This window comes from Phascolarctos cinereus, unplaced genomic scaffold (assembly GCF_003287225.1).
Source record: "Phascolarctos cinereus isolate Bilbo 61053 unplaced genomic scaffold, phaCin_HiC Scaffold_4;HRSCAF=312, whole genome shotgun sequence".
In the NCBI taxonomy this organism is placed as follows: Eukaryota; Metazoa; Chordata; class Mammalia; order Diprotodontia; family Phascolarctidae; genus Phascolarctos; species Phascolarctos cinereus.
The window spans coordinates 199,286,053-199,303,644 of NW_027555847.1; positions in this window are offsets into that span (position 1 = coordinate 199,286,053).

Here is a 17,592-nt window from a genome sequence, read left to right on the forward strand (position 1 = left end):
TAAAGTTACTGTAGACATTATAAAATATTAAAGAGTCTACCTACCAATTCTAATTTCTAACAATTTGTTTTCTTCTACTAGATTGTACCTCCTTCTCCATTTGGCTAATTATGCTTTTTAAGCAGTTTTCTTCAATGCACTTTTTTTTTTCCATTTGGCCAATTGTATTTTTTAATCACTTGTTTTCTAACATTAAAAAAAGGAATAAAACCTTTAGTTCCCCAAGTGATAAATGGTAAAAATATGAACAGGCAGTTTTCAGAGGAAGAAATCAAAGCTGTCTATTGACATACGAAAAAATGCTCTAAATCACCATTATTAGAGAAATGCAAATCAAAACAACTTTCAGGTACCACATCACACCCATGAGATTGGCTAACATGACGAAACAGGAAAATGATAAATGTTACAGAAGATGTGGGAAAATTGGAACGCTAATGCATTGTTGGTGGAGTTGGAAAATGATCCAACCATTTTGGAGAAGAATTTGGAACTATGCCCAAAGGGCTATAAAATTTTGTATAACCTTTGCCCCAGCAATAGCACTTCTAGTGCTGTATACCAAAGAGATCATAAAAATGGGGAAAGGACCCACATCTACAAAAACATTTATAGCAGCTCTTTATGTGGTGGCAAAGAATTGGAAATTAAGGGAATGCCAATCAGGTGGCGAATAGCTGAACAAGTTGTGGTATATGAATGTAATGGAATACTCTTGTGCTATAAGAAATGATAAGCAGGTAGACTTCAGAAAAAAACCTGGAAAGACTTGTATAGACTGATGCTGAGTGAAGTGAGCAGAACTATGAGAATGCTGCACACAATAACAGCCACATTGTGTGATGACTTAATATTGATATTCTCTGCAATGGAAGGATCTAAGATATCCTTGAAGGTCTTAAGACGGAAAATTCTAACCACATACAAAGAAAGAACTATGGAGTTTGAATGCAGATGGAAGCATACTATTTACTTTTTTTCTTATTCTTTTTTTCTTTCTTGTGGTATCTCCTATTGGTTCTAATTCTTCCTTACACCATCACTAATGTGAAAATATGTTTAATAAGAATGTCTATGTATAGCCTATATCAGATTGCATGCCATCTTGAGGAGGGAGGAGGGAGGATAGGGGAGAAAAATTTAAAACTCAAATGCTTGTGGAAGTGATTGTTTCTAAATTAAAATAAAGAAGTAAAAAAAGAACTTTAAAAAATCTTTAAAAGAAAAGAAGTTTTCATGTTTGTTCATGCCTGATTAAAAAGCAATAAGCAATAGTGATATGAAAAGCTTCCTTTCTCACTGAAAAAGCAAAACCTGATCCATCATCAAGTTTCTATGCATAGCTGAATGGATATGAACTATTTCTATCCAGTCAAATTTTTATTAGGCAAATAACCCCCCCAAAAAATTTTATCTATTTACAAAACATTGACTTCCCTTTTAGTTCCCAAAAGATAATCTAGTTTCCAAAAGGGTTTCCAGAAAACATTACATCATTTACCATAGGAACTCCATCTAATATTCATTTTTCCTTCTCTTCTAATCCACACACCAGTTCAATCATTTCCAGTATTCATGACTTAACTAAAGACTTTTCAATAGTATGAGGTTTCCTTAGTTTCATTATCCAATAAGCAATTTTATGGGATGATTCAAAAAAAAATTTTTTCTTCCATGGCAAATCCAACTTTTGGAAATATTTTGCTCTTTCAAATTGCATTTTATTTGCATTCTACTCCCAACCCCTATCCATCCTCAACACACACACTCCCTGACATTTTTAAGAAGTGTTTTTAGCATGGACATGCAAGAGGTGCTCCTTAAGTTTTGCTAGCTACATACTCCTGTTCACAAGAGTTTCTCATTAAAAACAAACAAACACAAAAACACTGTGATTTTGTGTCCCATCATATTCATTATCAAAATTGAAATTATATGACACAGAGTCTTCACTTTACTTTTTTCTTTGACATTTCGACGTAAGTTGATTCTGTGAAATGTAAATAAAGCTAGAATAAAATATTTGATTCAAATGACAAAAAAATTCATTTTTGTTGTTTTAGTTGTTTTATAATTCTTGATTTCTCATAAAGTCATTAGTTTCCATTTGCTGCATTCTAATTTTTAAGGAGGTATTTCCTTCAGTGAGCTTTTGGAATTCCTTTTCCATTTGACCAATTCTGCTTTTTAAGGCATTGTTCTCCACATTGGCTTTTTGAACCTCTTTTGCCATTTGGGTTAGTCTATTTTTAAGGCGTTCTTTTCTTCAGTGTTTTTGGGAGTCTCCTTTAGCAAGCTGTTGACTTGTTTTTCATTTTTTTTACATCATTCTCGTTTCTCTTCCTAGTTTTTCCTCTAATTCTCTTACTTTCTTCTCAAAATCCTTTTTGAGCTCTTCCATGGCCTGGGACAGATTCACATTTTTCTTGGAGGCTTTGGATATAGGAGCTTTGACTTTGTGTCTTCTTCTGGTTGTATGTTTTGATCTTCTTTGTCATCAAAGTAAGATTCTGTGGTCTGACACTTTTTGTGCTGTTTGCTCATGATCCCAGCTAATTCCTTGAGTTTTAAGCTCTTTGTTAAGGTAGTGGTCTGCTTCCAGTGTGGTAGGTGTACTGTCCCAAGTTTCCGGGGTTTTGTGTAACTGTTTTTAAAGATACTTCTAGGGATCTGTACATTTTCAGTTCTTTCAGGGTGGTATGATCAAGGGCGAGGTGTTTACTCCTTTCCTGGCCTGTGTTCTGGTCCACGAATGACCACAGCACTCCTTTCTGCCTTGTATCTGTGAGAAGGATTCTCTCTTCACCACTGCCACAAGCTTCACCACACCAATGCTCCTTCTCAACCCAGCACCACCACCCAGGACTGTGATCCAGATTCAAGCACAGGCAAAGCAAGAGAATCCTGCCTTAGCACCAGTAAAGAAATCCCTGCAATCCTCTGGTTAGCTGCTGGATTCCCACACCATCTGTGGGCCGAGAGCTCTAGAAGTAGTCACTGCCCTGGGGTTGTGCCAGGACTGGGGCTAGACTGCACTCCTCTTTTCCCCAGGTTCTACAGATCTTTCCTACTGACTTTCTAAGTTGTCTTTGGTATTTGTGGGTTAAGAAGTCTGGAAACCAGTAAACTGCTATTGATTCAATTCCCTGAGGCCTGCTTCAGGTTTACTGAGACCAGTCTTTGCCTGTGTGCCCATTCTGAACTATGCTTCTCTCCCAGCCAGGCACAATAGACCTTTCCCATTAACCACCCAGGTTGTTTTGGGCTGGAATTTTTTTCACTCTCTCATTTTGTGGGTTCTGCTGCTCTAGAATTTATTTAGAGCCATTTTTTATGGGCATTTGGATGTGTTTGGGAGAGAAATCAAGCAAGCCACTGCTTTTACTTGACCATCTTGGCTCCCCCTGCCCCAAGTAGTTTCTTTAGATAATTATCTAGGGTTCTCTAATTATACCATCACATCATCTCCCAAGATTCGTAACTTTTTTTCCCTTCATTTTCTATTTTTTCCTTCAATTTCATTTCTTATCTTATTGCTAAAGTTATTATATCTAATATTTTATTGAATAATAATGGTGATAATACTCACTGTTGCTTCATCCCTAATATTATTGTAAAAGCTTCAAGTTTATCCCCATTATAGATAGTGCTTGCTCTTGCTTTGGATAGATGCTCCTTATAATTTTAAGAAAGGGCAAATTTATTGAGATATTTTCTAGTGTTTTTCAGAGGAATGGGTGTTCCATTTGTCAAAGCCTTTTTCTCTATCTATTGATATATTTATTTAATTTTTTGTTATTATTCATATGGTCAATTATGCTCACAGTTTTCCTAATATTGAACCTGCCCTCAATTCCTCTTACAAATCTCAACTGGGCATAGTGTATGATTTTTGTTATATATTGCTCTAATATCCTTGCTACTATCAAAATTAAATTTTTTTTTGCATTGGTTTTCACTAATGGAATTGGTCTACAGTTATCTTTCTTTGATTTTGCTCTCTCTGGTTTATGTATCAAACCAATATTTTTAAAATCATTCCAACATAATCAACTCACTCTTTATGTATAAATCCTTCTAACCTCCCTAACAATGATAAAGTTCTTAGAAGTTACACATGTCATTTTACCATATAGAAAAAAGAAACAAATTAACCTTATTGAGTCCCTTATGATTTCTTTTTTTTGTTTACTTCTTTATGTTTCTCTTCAGTCTTTTACTTAAAGTCAAACTTTCTGTTCAGCTTTAATCCTTTGTAGATCTACTGTTTTTCCAATGAAATATTTCACATTATCTTTATTTTATGACATTGTTTTATCATTTTTTGATGTCTCATAGGATCAATTAGCTTCCCCTTGGACAATTCTAATTCTCAAGAAATTGTTTTTTAGTGAGTTTTTTTTTTTTGGTTTGGCCAGTGCTATTTTTAAAATGTTATTATCTTCATTATTTTATGTATACTTACAAAACTTAATTCTCTTTTCATAAATTTCTTCTTTTGTTTCCATTTCTTAATCCAATATAGTCTACACTTAAATTCTACTACTACTTCTATTTTATTTTGAAGATCATTTTAGCTTATCCAGGAATTCTTGTGGGGCTTTTATCCAATTGACATTTTTTCTTTTATGCTTTACTTGTAGCTATTTTGACTTCATTGTATTCTGAGTTTATCTCTTGATCTTCCCTATCATCATATTAGCTTTTTAGTGGTTAGGTTCTCTCTTTTTGTTGTTCTTAGCTCATCTCCCCCATCCACCCACCCAATTTCCTGATTTTGAACTCTTTGTTAAAGTTGGGCTTTGTTTCTAGGAGGATATAGAGCTCTGTCTCAAGCTTGATATCTATTTGTACTGCTTTTTCAAAGCTAGTTTGGAGGGTATAGAAGTTTTCAGTGCTTCCAACATGGTGTGATACAGGGAAAGTAGTGATTATTGCTCTCCTCTGCACTCTGGTCCTTACCCCAGGAAAAGGTCCTGATACCCTGGTCCTAGAAGCAATACTGCTTTTCAGACTTGGTGATTCTTTGTCACTAAAAGTGATACTTTTCCCTCTAGACTTACACTCCTTCCCAACTGAAAGTATTCCTTTCTGCTCTTGAATTATTATGTGGAAGTGAATATAGCAGTGTAGTTGCCAAACAGTACCTAGTCTTTTGTCCTATCTAATTACATGAGTCTCTCAATGGTTATAAAATAAAGATAACTGTAAGTTATATAGCAGTTCATAAAAACAACAATCCTATGTAGGTGCTATTATAAACCCCATTTTACACATGAGGATATAAGTCAGAGAGAGGTTAAATGACCTGCCCATGGCCACTCAGCTAACATATAAGAATAGATTTTCAGTCATTTCTTTCTGTCTTGAAGTCCAGTGCTCTATCTACTGCACCATATACCCATCTGTATCCCTCTTTCCACTCTTTCTCCTCCCAAATCCTTTGTCCACAGAACTAGTAAAGAAATTTTCCTCAGAGATCTAACCATCTAATTCTTCTGCTCAAAAATGTTCATTTTCTTCTCCATGCCTCTGAGATAAAATTCTTCTTAGTGTGGATTCCAAAGGCCTCAAAAATTAGCCTCCCATTTTATTTTATATTTCATTCCAGTCACAAACTCTATATTCCAAAAAAAAGTAAAACTATTCACTAATTTTTTTTATTCCATCTCCCACATCCTTGCCTTACTTTTATGTCTTTCCCCATGTTTCAGATACATCCCCTCCTTATTTCAGTCTCTCAGAATTCTCATCTGCCTTCAAGGAGCCATGCTATCTATGAAGGTTTCCCTGATTCCCCTAGTTATGATTGTGTTCCCTTGCCTCATTATTGTGCTATGCTTATTTTTGTGCATCTATCCTCTTTACTAGACTATAAGGTCCTGAGGAAAAGGGATATTTTATTTTCCCCTATGTGTCCCAGTTTCTGGCACATAGTAGGTACTTAATAAATGTTTGTTGAATGAAACCATATTGTTGACTGTTCCCAATGTCCCCTATCTCATAAAATACTATAATTATCAGAATTTTTTTTGCCATTCACAAGAATTTATAAAGAAAAGTATTCCTCATTGGGTTATACGAGCAAAGCAAGAAAAATAATAACACCTCAAAATTATATAGCATTTTATGTTTACACCTTGATTTAAATTAATAAAGTTCCTCTTTTACTATTTTATGTATGTGGAAAGAATGTAAATAATTCACTAACGTACTAGTATGCAGCTAGAGAACCTTATCTGGTTTTTAGGTTTTAAATCTCAGCAAACAATCATGGAAACAAGTTCTCAAAATTTACAATAAAAATAATTTCACTACTTTAAAACATACATTGTAAGGATTTCAATTTGTTGCAAACAGCAAGATGTTAATTTTTATACAAAGGAAGATGATCCAATATAGTCACAATTCTTTTTTATATAAGTTTATTTTTTTTATTTTTCAATATTCACTTCCTCAAGATTTTGGGTTCCAAATTTTCACCCCATCTCCCCCTCCTCCCATCCCAAGATGGCATGTATTCTGAATACCCCTTCCCTACTCTGCCCTCTTTTCTATCTCTACCCACTTCTCTTATCCCCTTCTCCTTCTATTTTCCTGTAGGACAGGATAGAATTTTGTACCCCATTTCCTAGATTTCTTATTTCTCAGTTGCATGCAAAAACATTTTTTAAACATGTTTTTAAAGAAGAATTATGAGGGACTTGTTAAGGTGGAACTGTTTACATTCCTTCATGGAAAGATGGTATATGTGAAAAATGGAATATTATATTCCAAGCCCTGTGGTCCTTTAATGTAGAAGCTGCTAAATCTTCTGTTATCCTGATTGTGTTTCCACAATACTTGAATTGTTTCTTTCTGGCTGCTTGCAATATTTCTCCTTGACCTGAGAACTCTGGAATTTGGCTACAATATTCCTAGGAGTTTTCCTTTGGGGCTCTCTTTTAGGAGGAGATTGGTGGCTTCTATTTTGCACTCTGGTTCTAAAATATCAGGACAGTTTTCCTTGATAATTTCTTGAAAGATGATGTCTAGGCTCTTTTTTTGATCATGGCTTTGAGATGGCCTGATAATTTTTAAATTCTCACTCCTGCATCTATTTTCCATGTCAGTTGTTTTTCCAATGAGATATTTCACATTGTTTTCTAATTTTTCATTCTTTGGATTTGTTTTACAGTGTCTTGTTTTCTCTTAAAGTCACTACGTTCCAATTGCTGTATTCTAATTTTTAAGGAAGTATTTTCTTCAGTAAGCTTTTGGACTTCCTTTTCCAGTTGGCCAACTTTGCTTTTTAGGGTATTCTTCTCCTCATTGGCTTTTTGGACCTTTTTTGCCATTTGGATTAGGGTATTTTTTAAAGTGTTATTTTCTTCAGTATCTTTTTTGGGTCTCCTACTTGCTTCTCAAAATCCCTTTTGAGCTCTTCCAGTGCCCGGGACTGATTTACATTTTTCTTGGGGTCTTTGGATGTGGGAGCTTTGACTTTGTTGTCTTCTTCTGGTTTTAGGTTTTGATCTTCTTTGTCACCAAAATAACATAATATAGTCTGATTCTTTTTGCGAGGTTTGCTCATGATCTCAACCAATTACTTGAGTTTTAAACTCTTTGTTAAAGTAAGAGTCTGCTTCCAATGTGGAGAGTGTACTGTCCCAAACTTTGGGGGTTTGTGGAGCTGTTTTTAGAGATACTTCTAGAGACCTGTAAGTTTTCAGTTCTTCCAAGGTGGTATGATCAAGGGCAAGGTGTTTACTCCTTTCCTGTCCTGTGCTCTAGTCTATGAGTGACCACAAGCAGTCTTTCCTGTCTTGGAACTGTGAGGAGAATTTCTTCTCCCCAGACACTAAAAGCTCCACCACTACAGCACTCCTCCTTGTCCCAGGCTTGCCACCCAGGACTGTGACCCAGATCCAAGCATGGGCAATGCAAGAGATTCCTGCCTTAGCACTGGCAAAGAGATCCCTGAAATCCCTCTCTGATCAGCAACACGATTCACCCTCAGTCTGTGGCCCAGAAGGTCAGGAGGAAGCCACCACACTCGGCCATGCTTGCTGGGGAACTGTGGCTGAAACCTAGCTTCTCTTTCACCACAGAAACAGACTTTTCCCACTGACCTACTAACTTGTCTTTGGCATTCATGGGTTGAGAGGTCTGGAAACTGCCACATCTGCCTGTGATTCAGTCCTCTGAGTCCTGTTCCAGGTTTGCTGCTCCAGGTTTGCCGAACTGTGTTCCTCTCCCTGACTTGCACGATATACCTTTCTGATCCACTATCCAGGTTGTCTTGGGTTGGAAATTTGTTTCACACTGTCTTTTTGTGGGTTCTGCTGCTTTACAATTTGTTTAGAGCCATTTTTTACAGGTATTTGGAGGGGTTTGGGGGAGAGCTCAAGCAAGTCACTGCTTTCACTCCGCCATCTTGGCTCTGCCCCCCAGTCACAATTCTTAAACTGTAATTTCAAGTATATCACAACTATATATTTTCTCAAGTATGATTCATAAAATATTTAATCCCTATGCTTTTGATCCAAATATAGATTTAAAATACTAAACTTTTCAGTCAATAAATTGTAGAGTGTCTTTCCTTCTGAACATGTACAACCATTTCGTTTATTATCAAAAGTTTTCTAATTTGTTTAATCTGCTTTCCTAGATAATTGTAGAATGAGTTTCAATTATGGAAAATAATTTCATCATTTCTATAAGAAAGAAAAAAGACAATCTCAGTAATCCATGATTTCTTTTGGCGAATTCTTCTGTGAAGCATCCTCTACCTCCTAACCTAGTGGGACTCTCTTATAGATAGGTGGAATAGTTGACTGAATGCCAATGTACTGTAATTTGATGGTCACTGAGATGTTTGTCACTTAGTGCTTTACACCTTAAATTCCAGCACTCTGACTTTATTACCTCGACTATGGGTTATAAAGTATATTATAATGTGAATGCCACTCCCAGAAAGAGTGACACTTCAAACTATCATCTTATACATCTACTATGAATATAAATGAAGCAGCTATAGAAGAGAGAGGAGCAAACTAAATCATATTGAGACACCTAAAAGATGACTGCAGATAGCAGGAAAAATGAGATTCTATAGGGGTTCTTCACCTGAATAGACTTCAGGAGTTCTGTGAACTTTAAGGGAAAAATTTCATCATTATTTCCATTAAGCTCTAACTGAAATTTAGCATTTTCTTCAAATATTCAAAAACATTATATTGAGAAGGTCTCAATAGGCTCCCCTAGATGGGTAAAATTTGTCCACAACACTAAAATAGTTAAGATGCCCTTGGTTAGAGGGGAAAGATTCTCTGTAACAACACACTTGTCATCATTTCTATGCAGTATAACTTTTACTGATGATAGCTTAACTAATTAGAACTGTTTCTATTTGTGTTCCAATTATATTTACAACATAATTGATGGGTGTTTGGTCCATTTAAAAGTCAATCAGAAGTAGAGCTTAGGGAATCCCTTTTGCTTTTCATAAAAGTAGTATTGTATTTTTTCCACAATTACAAATCGGTTGTTTTATCAGTGAGATATTTTACATTTTTATCTATTTTTTCATTCTTTTGTTTCAGTTTGACTGATTCTCACTCTCTAACAGAGCCATTACCTTCCACTTGACTAATTCTAATTTTTAACAAATTGTTATCTTCTATTAAACTTTGTACCTGTTTCCCCATTTGGCCAGTTGTATTTTTTTAAGGACTTGTTTTCTGCAGTTAATTTTTGTCCTTCCTTTTCTAAGCTATTGACTCTCTCTTGCATACCTCTAGTTCTTTTCCCAATTTTTCTTTGACCTCTCTTATTTGACTTTTAAAATCTTTCTTGAGGTCTTCCAAGAAGGCTTTTTGGTCTTCAGATCAGTTCATATTCCCATAATAAGAATCTGTTTCATTTCTTTTTGCTCATGGTGTTTGCTTATTTCATGGCCTTCACAAAGATTGAGCTCTCCTGCTGGGGAGCAAGGGTCACTGACCTAGGCTTCCTGTGTTGGGAACCTAGGGCCTGGTCACTGGATTTGTGTGCTGGGGCCTCTGATGCTGGCAGTTGGAGGCTGTAGGGTTTGGCAGCTTACTCGATGCTGGGCTGGAATCAGCAAACCTGGAACTCTAGGGGTAGGATTGTGTAGTCTGGGCCCCTGGAGGTTGCCTGCTCACCTGGGCTTTTCCTTTATTTTGCTTTCTTAGGCTCCTTTCTGATGGATGTTTTGGTGCTATGGGATATTTCTCCACCAGGGAACCCTTGGAGCACTTCCCAGAGTTTTGCTTAAGGCACTGGGAAACTTGACTGCTGTAGAACACCAAGGCACATGGTGATTTTCTGAGACAGTTTCCCCTGGTTCTCCTGCTCATACTGAGGCACTGGTGTTGGTGTTTGCCTGCTCCACCACCTGGGGTTCAGAATCTCCCCCTGGTATGCTGATGTGGGGCTTTCCACTAGCTTGCTGGGATGACTCCCCTTCAAGTACTGTTCCCCATCCCCCATGGCAAGAAGGGCCTTTCCCATTAATCCCTTAAGCTACTGGACTGCTATACCCTGTCTTTCTGCTGGCTTATCTGTTCCAGGGTTTTTCCTGAGATGACATTGTTTGGGCTTTCAGAGGTTAATAAGGGACAATGAGAGAGATTTACTCCTCCATCTTGGCTCCCAGAAGTGGACCTCCCATGCCCTACTTCTTTTGTAGGCATAACTATCAACACAACTCCCAATTCCCTCTTATTTACATATTCACATCTCTATTCTGTGTAGATCTGCCCCCACATGAATCTCAGTTTGCATCCATCTCCTCTAATAGCCATTTACACTGTATCCTTTAAAACTTTCTGCTCTCAATAAAATTCATCAGACCTTTACTCTCTTCCACTTCCACTAATTTAATTAACTGAAATGAGGCTTTCCCTTAAGACCAGCACATGCAGATTAATTGGCACTTTCCATTCAGGAGGTCAAGAGAAATTTGAATTTTTCTTACTCTCCATTGCCTCTTCTAAACATTTTATGTTATACTGTCATTTAGTCATCTCCATTTTGAAATTCATATGACTTCCATATTTTTTTCATTCTTATCTGTAAGTTACAAGATATTCTGTTGCCTTCCTATTGATTTTGGCATTGGGTGACAAGCTTCCATTCCATTCTATCTCTATGGTCATTTTTGTCAAGTCCACAATCAACAAAATGGCATCTCAGGGTCTTGAAGTCCTCAACTGCAACAACCTTCATCTCTACTCTGTATATATCCCTAAATGTGATTTAACTCAAAATCATGTCATATGAAGATGAAATAAAAGAATCAGTTTTATTTATCTTCAAGAAGAAAATCCTTAGCAAGGATTTATATTTCTTTTCAGTATTTGAAGGGCTAAAATGATAGGATTATTGTGTATGGCTCCAAATGTTAGACCTAAGAATAAAATTTGATCTCAGATGTTACTGAGCCTCTATAGGATGAGGTCCATAACTAGAATTTTCTTCTGAAAGGATACATCTTATTCAAAATGAATGAAATCACATTAAAAAAGTCATGCCGTTATGTATTATTTGGATGTTAACCTGAGGATATTTAGTTATCAGATATAGGATCATGATCAATGAATATTTAAGTAGAGAGCAACTGAGGCAGAATCAAAAGTGATAATGTCATTGAAAGGTAATATAGGTCAACTACATAGGAAAAGGAAACAAATGGAGCATTTAGGAAAAAAATATATAAGCATAGCATGTAAGATATTGCATTAATATTTTTTCCCCTCACAAGATGAATAGACAGTAAAACAAACTAGCATTCTGAATTGATTCACCCCCAAATTTAAGAATTACAAATGATGGGAGCCTAAGAAAAGACTACTACATCTTAGAAATTGTGAATTAATATTCCGTGGAGGAAGTCAACCCAGGCAGGATGAGATGCTTTCCAATAAGTTGTTAGAATAACACAAACAGAAATAGTTATGAAATAAAATATCACTCAATCCATCTATCAAAGAAATATTCATTAAAATAAAACTTAGAATATACAAGGTTTTGTGCTAAGACTTGGAGATATGAAGATAAAAATGAAACCGTCTCTTTTCTAATGATACTTATATTTTGTTGGAGGTAAGGGTAAATTTACTAAAGAAGAAAATAAAAATGTGCATGAAGGAGAAACTTATAGACAAGCTTAATGGCAGGAGAGACAGTTAATAGAGGATAGATTCTTTAAAGTGTAACACCATCCTCTAATAATACTGAAAGCAACTTTAAATTACTGAATGAGCTAAAAATGGTAAATGTATATAACAAAAAAAGTGCATATATTCAAACTATAATTTGGAAAGACTGGAATAAAAGAATGCATAAATGTGATGCCAGAGGTGGATAGAAGGATAATTAAGACAGAGATATCTTTTTTTCTCCTACTTTCTTTGCAAATGAATATTTTTTTTAAGAATCAAAATTTCAGGGCAAAGTTCATTAATGTGGAGTTGAAGCTCAAGATTAACAGAATGTTACAGAAAATGATAGCAGCTGGCTGTCACTGGTTAACATAACTAAACCAAGACAGACTATATCTAAAGGTTCTCAAAGAATTGTTATATCTGATTGCTGATCCTGTCCTAGTGATCTTTGAGGGGAAAGGTAGAGATTAGGAAAGGTGCCATCCTTCTGGAGAGAAGACAATATACCCATCTTCAAGAAAGAGAAAAATACAGTAGAGTTTGCAAAATATACTGGTGATAAGGTGGAAAAAATGATTTAAAAACAATTAAGAATTCAAATGAAATTTGCTAACAAGTTACAATAATACATTTAGTAATGACAACTAACAAGGATGAATACTGAAGAATGGAAGTGTTGGAACCACAACAGATCAAAATAAGCTCATGCTGACATGGAATGTTAGGGAGTGGGGAAATAAAGAGTTTTTCTAGCGACCCTGATACAAATGATTGGACAACTGCTGTGGCAGATAATAGATTATAGCAAAAAATCTGAACTCTTAAATTGATTCTGTTAACCTGCTAAGGGAGAAAAAAACATATGGACTAGAATAAAAGGGAAAAAGTCTTTTATAGAGAGCTGAAGCCTAAGATAAGAAAGTAAGGGAGCTTCTAACTGCCCTTAATAATTAGAGGTCACCTTCATAGAATAAACTACATACAAGAAGACTTAAAAATGAGAGGTAGGATTCCTGAACTACTACTAGAAGTTTTAGCAGATTATGAAGAGAATGAAGAAAAACTGGACCAGAGAAGGGCAACAAGTTTTTTTCTGATTTTCATTTTTTTAATTAGTGAAGAGAAAGGAATTCAAAGACTATCAACAGTTACTTGTGAATTATCTTCTAAAATTTACATCATATAAATCTATGAGTATCAAAATATTTAAATGCTGGTCACAAAAATTGCCATGGCTTTGTCCAAAATAAATTATGCCAGACTTCTTCTTCCTCTTCTTTCTCCTCCTCCACTACGCCTCCTCCATCTCCTCCTTCTCCCTTGTTGTGTTAACAAGATAACACTCTAAGTAACAACATCAGGATCAAAAATATTATGACAGGGAAACATATTGGGCCAAGTCCTACATGATTTTTGTCTTTCATAGATATGAATTCACTCCTATACTTCATTTTAAAAAAAATTACCTGGACAAGTACAAGATTTTTTTTTCTCTTTGCAGCTAAAAAAAAAATCTTTATGATAGAAAATATATGTGATGCTTTGACCCAGCAATAGCACTTCCAGGGCTCTATCCCAAAGACATAATAAAAATACGGAAAGGACCTACATGAACAAAATTATTTATAGCAGCTCCTTTTGTCGTGGCAAAGAATTGGAAATTGAGGGGATGCCCATCAATTGGGGAATGATTGAACAAGTTGTGGTATGTGAATGTAATGGAATACTATTGTGCTATAAGAAGTGATGAGCAGATGGACTTTAGAAAAACCTGGAAAGACTTAAATAGACTGATGCTGAGTGAAATAAGCAGAACCAGGAGAACGTTGTACACAGTAACAGCTATGTTATGTGACAAATAACACTGACAGATTTAACCCTTCTTAGCAATACAAGGACCTAAGACATCTTCAAAGGTCTCATGATGGAAAAATGCTACCCATATCCAAAGAAAGAAATATGGCATTTGAATGGAGACTGAAGCATACCATTTATTACTTTTTTTCTGTTTTTCTTTTTTCATCTTTCTGGTGGTTCCTGCTACTGGTTCTTACAAGATCACTAATGTGAAAATATATTTAATAGCAATGCATATGTATAGCCTATATCAGATTGTTTTGGGGAGAGAGAAGAGACAAATTTAAAACTCAAATGCTTATGGAAGTGATTGTTGATAAATCAAAATAAACTAATAAAAAAATTTTAAAAAAAAGAAATATATGTGATAGTTTTAGTGACCTGCCAGCTAGCTCTCTCTCTCTCTCTTTCTCCATACATATATACATACACATAAATATATAGATATACATATACACATATGTACATACACATATACATGCATATACTTATACGCACACATATAAACATATGCATACATATATACATATGAGAGAGAGAGAAAGAAACCTTCTTTTCAAAATTAATTATGCCACATTATATCATACTGTGTTATCTTTTGCCCTAATCACACCACATCTACAGTACTTTGTTTCTTTCTAAGTACTATCTCTTTAGAAGGTTATTTAGAAGCTGGGGATCATCTGGAGGGACCTTAAGACCACATATAAAATCAGCAAAAGGAACTAGGGCTATTAATCTTGGAGAAGCAAGTTTGCAGGGAGTGTTCATAATAATTGCCTTCAAGTATCTGAAGAATTGTCATGTGGATGAAGTGTTAAACTTTTGCTCATCCCTAGAGTATTTAGTCCAATCTTGGAATATACATACTGCAATAAGTTAAAGTTTGCCACGTACATTAGTCTTGATACACCACATTTATTCCATCAGATGTATGTTTGATAAAATTGTCTCTTTTCTTCCAGCCACCCTTGTATTACACCTATTTTAATTCAATCTCTTATTTTATCACCAGGCATTATCATACCTACCTATTATATCACTTGCCCCATGATGATGATGAAGTATCATATTTTGATTTTGACAAGTTACTAAATCAAAGTGGATTTACATATGAAATAATAACATAGATTTTGAAAAATCCTAACCTCCAAAATTTCAACATGAGAAAAACAATTCTATTCTCTTTTTTCTTTTTTTAAATTTATTTATTTTTAGTTTTCAACATTCACTCCCACAAGATTTTGAGTTCCAAATTTTTTCCCCATCTCATCCCTTCCCCCACCCCAAGATGGAATGCATTCTGAATCCTCCTTCTCCTAATCTACCCTCCCTTCTATCTCTTTCCCGCTTCTCTTATCCCCTTCCCCTTCAATTTTCCTGTAGGGCAGGATAGATTTCTATACCCCATTTCCTTTATATCTTATTTTGCAATTGCATGGGAAATTCTTTTCTAAACTCTTAAACTTTTCAAGCTTTTTAAACTTTTGTTTTTAAAGCTTTGGGTTCCAAATTTTCTCCCTTCTGTCCTCCTCACCCATCCCCATTTAGAAGGCAAGGAACTTGATACAGGTTATACAAGTGGAGTCATGCAAAACACATCCATAGTAGTCATGTTGTGGAAAACTAAGTATATTTCCCTTAATCCTATCACAACCCCCCATTTATTATATTGTCTCTTTTGACCCTGCCCCTACTTAGAAGGTTTTGATTCTGATTATCCCCTCTCCCAATCTATACTCCCCCTATCATCCTCCTACTCTCTTCTCCCCTTCGCCCATTATTTTCCAGTAGGGTAAGATAGACTTCCATACCCAATGTTGAGTGTGTATTATTCTTTCCTTAAGTAAAATCCGATGAGATTTAGTCACTCATTCCCACTCACCATCCTCCACTTCCCCCCCCACTATAAAAGCCTTTTTTGTCTGTTTTATGTGACATAATTTACCCCATTCTACTTCTCCCTTCCTCCTTCTCTCCATATGATCCTCTCTCACCCCTTAAATTTATTCTCCAGATATCACCCCGTCACCTTCAACTTGCCTGTGCCATCTATCTATCAATCTATCTATCTATCTATCTATCTATCTATCTATCTATCTATCTATATACATATACATACATACATATAATTTTTCTCTCCAACTACTCTAATTCTTACAAAGGACTCATGAGTTACAAATATCATCTTTCCATGAGGAATGTAAATAGTTCAACCTTAATAAGTATCTTATGATTTCTCTTTCCTGTTTACCTCTTCATTTTTCTTGAGTTTTGTATCTGAAAGTCAAATTTTCTATTCAGCTCTGGTCTTTTCATCAAGAATGCTTGTAAGTCCTCTATTTCATTGAAAATCCATTTTTTCCCTGATGCATTATATTCAATTTAGCTGGGTAAGTGATTCTTGGTTGCAATCATATCTATTTTGCACTTTGGAATATTATATTCCAAACCCTGTGGTCCCTTAACGTAGAAGCTGCTAAATTTTGTGTTATCCTGATTGTGTTTCCACAATATTTGAATAGTTTCTTTCTGGAAGCTTGTAATATTTTCTCCTTGACCTTGGAAATCTAAAATTTGGCTACAATATTCCTAAGAGTTTTCCTTTGGGGATCTCTTTCAGGAGGAGATCTGTGGTCCTTTCCATTTGTATTTTGCCCTCTGGTTCTAAAATATCAGGGCAGTTTTCCTTGATAATTTCTTGAAAGACGATGTGTAGGCTCTTTCTTTTGATCATGGCTATCAAATAGTCCAATAATTTTTAAATTCTATCTCCTGGAACTATTTTTCAGGTCACTTGTTTTCCCAATGAGATATTTCAACTTGTTTTCTATTTTTTCATTCTTTTGAATTTGTTTTATACTGTCTTGATTTCTTATAAAGTCACTACCTTCCAATTGCTCCATTCTAATTTTTCAGAAAGTATTTTCCTCAATAAACTTTAGGGCTTCCGTTTCCGTTTGGCCAATTCTGCTTTTTAAGATATTATTCTCATTGGCCTTTTGGACCTCTTTCGTCATTTGGGTTAGGCTATTTTTATTTTTATTTTTACTTTTTTTATTTTTTTAATTTTATTAATTTATTTTGATTTATTAACAATCACTTCCATATGCTTTTGAGTGGAAAATTTTTCTCCCCCTTCCTCCCCACCCTCCAAGATGGCACAATCTGATATAGGCTTTACATTTACATACCCATTAAAAGTATTTTCACATTAGTGAAGTTGTAAGTAAAAATTAAAAATAGGAGGAACCACCAGAAAGATTAAACAAAAATCAACAGAAGGTAAAGTAAGTTTGATTTAGTTTTTCTTTGGATGTGGACAGCATTTTCCATCCCAGGCCTCTGGAGATGTCTTAGATCCTTAATGCTGAGAAGGGTTCAGTTTAACAATCTAGTCATTGCATAACATGGCTGTTATTGTGTACAGAGTCCTCTTAGTTCTGCTCACTTCACTCAGCATCAGACCATATAAGTCTTTCCAGGTTTTTCTGAAGTCAGCCTGTTCATCATTTCTTATAGCACAATAGTATTCCATTACATTCATATACCACAACTTGCTCAG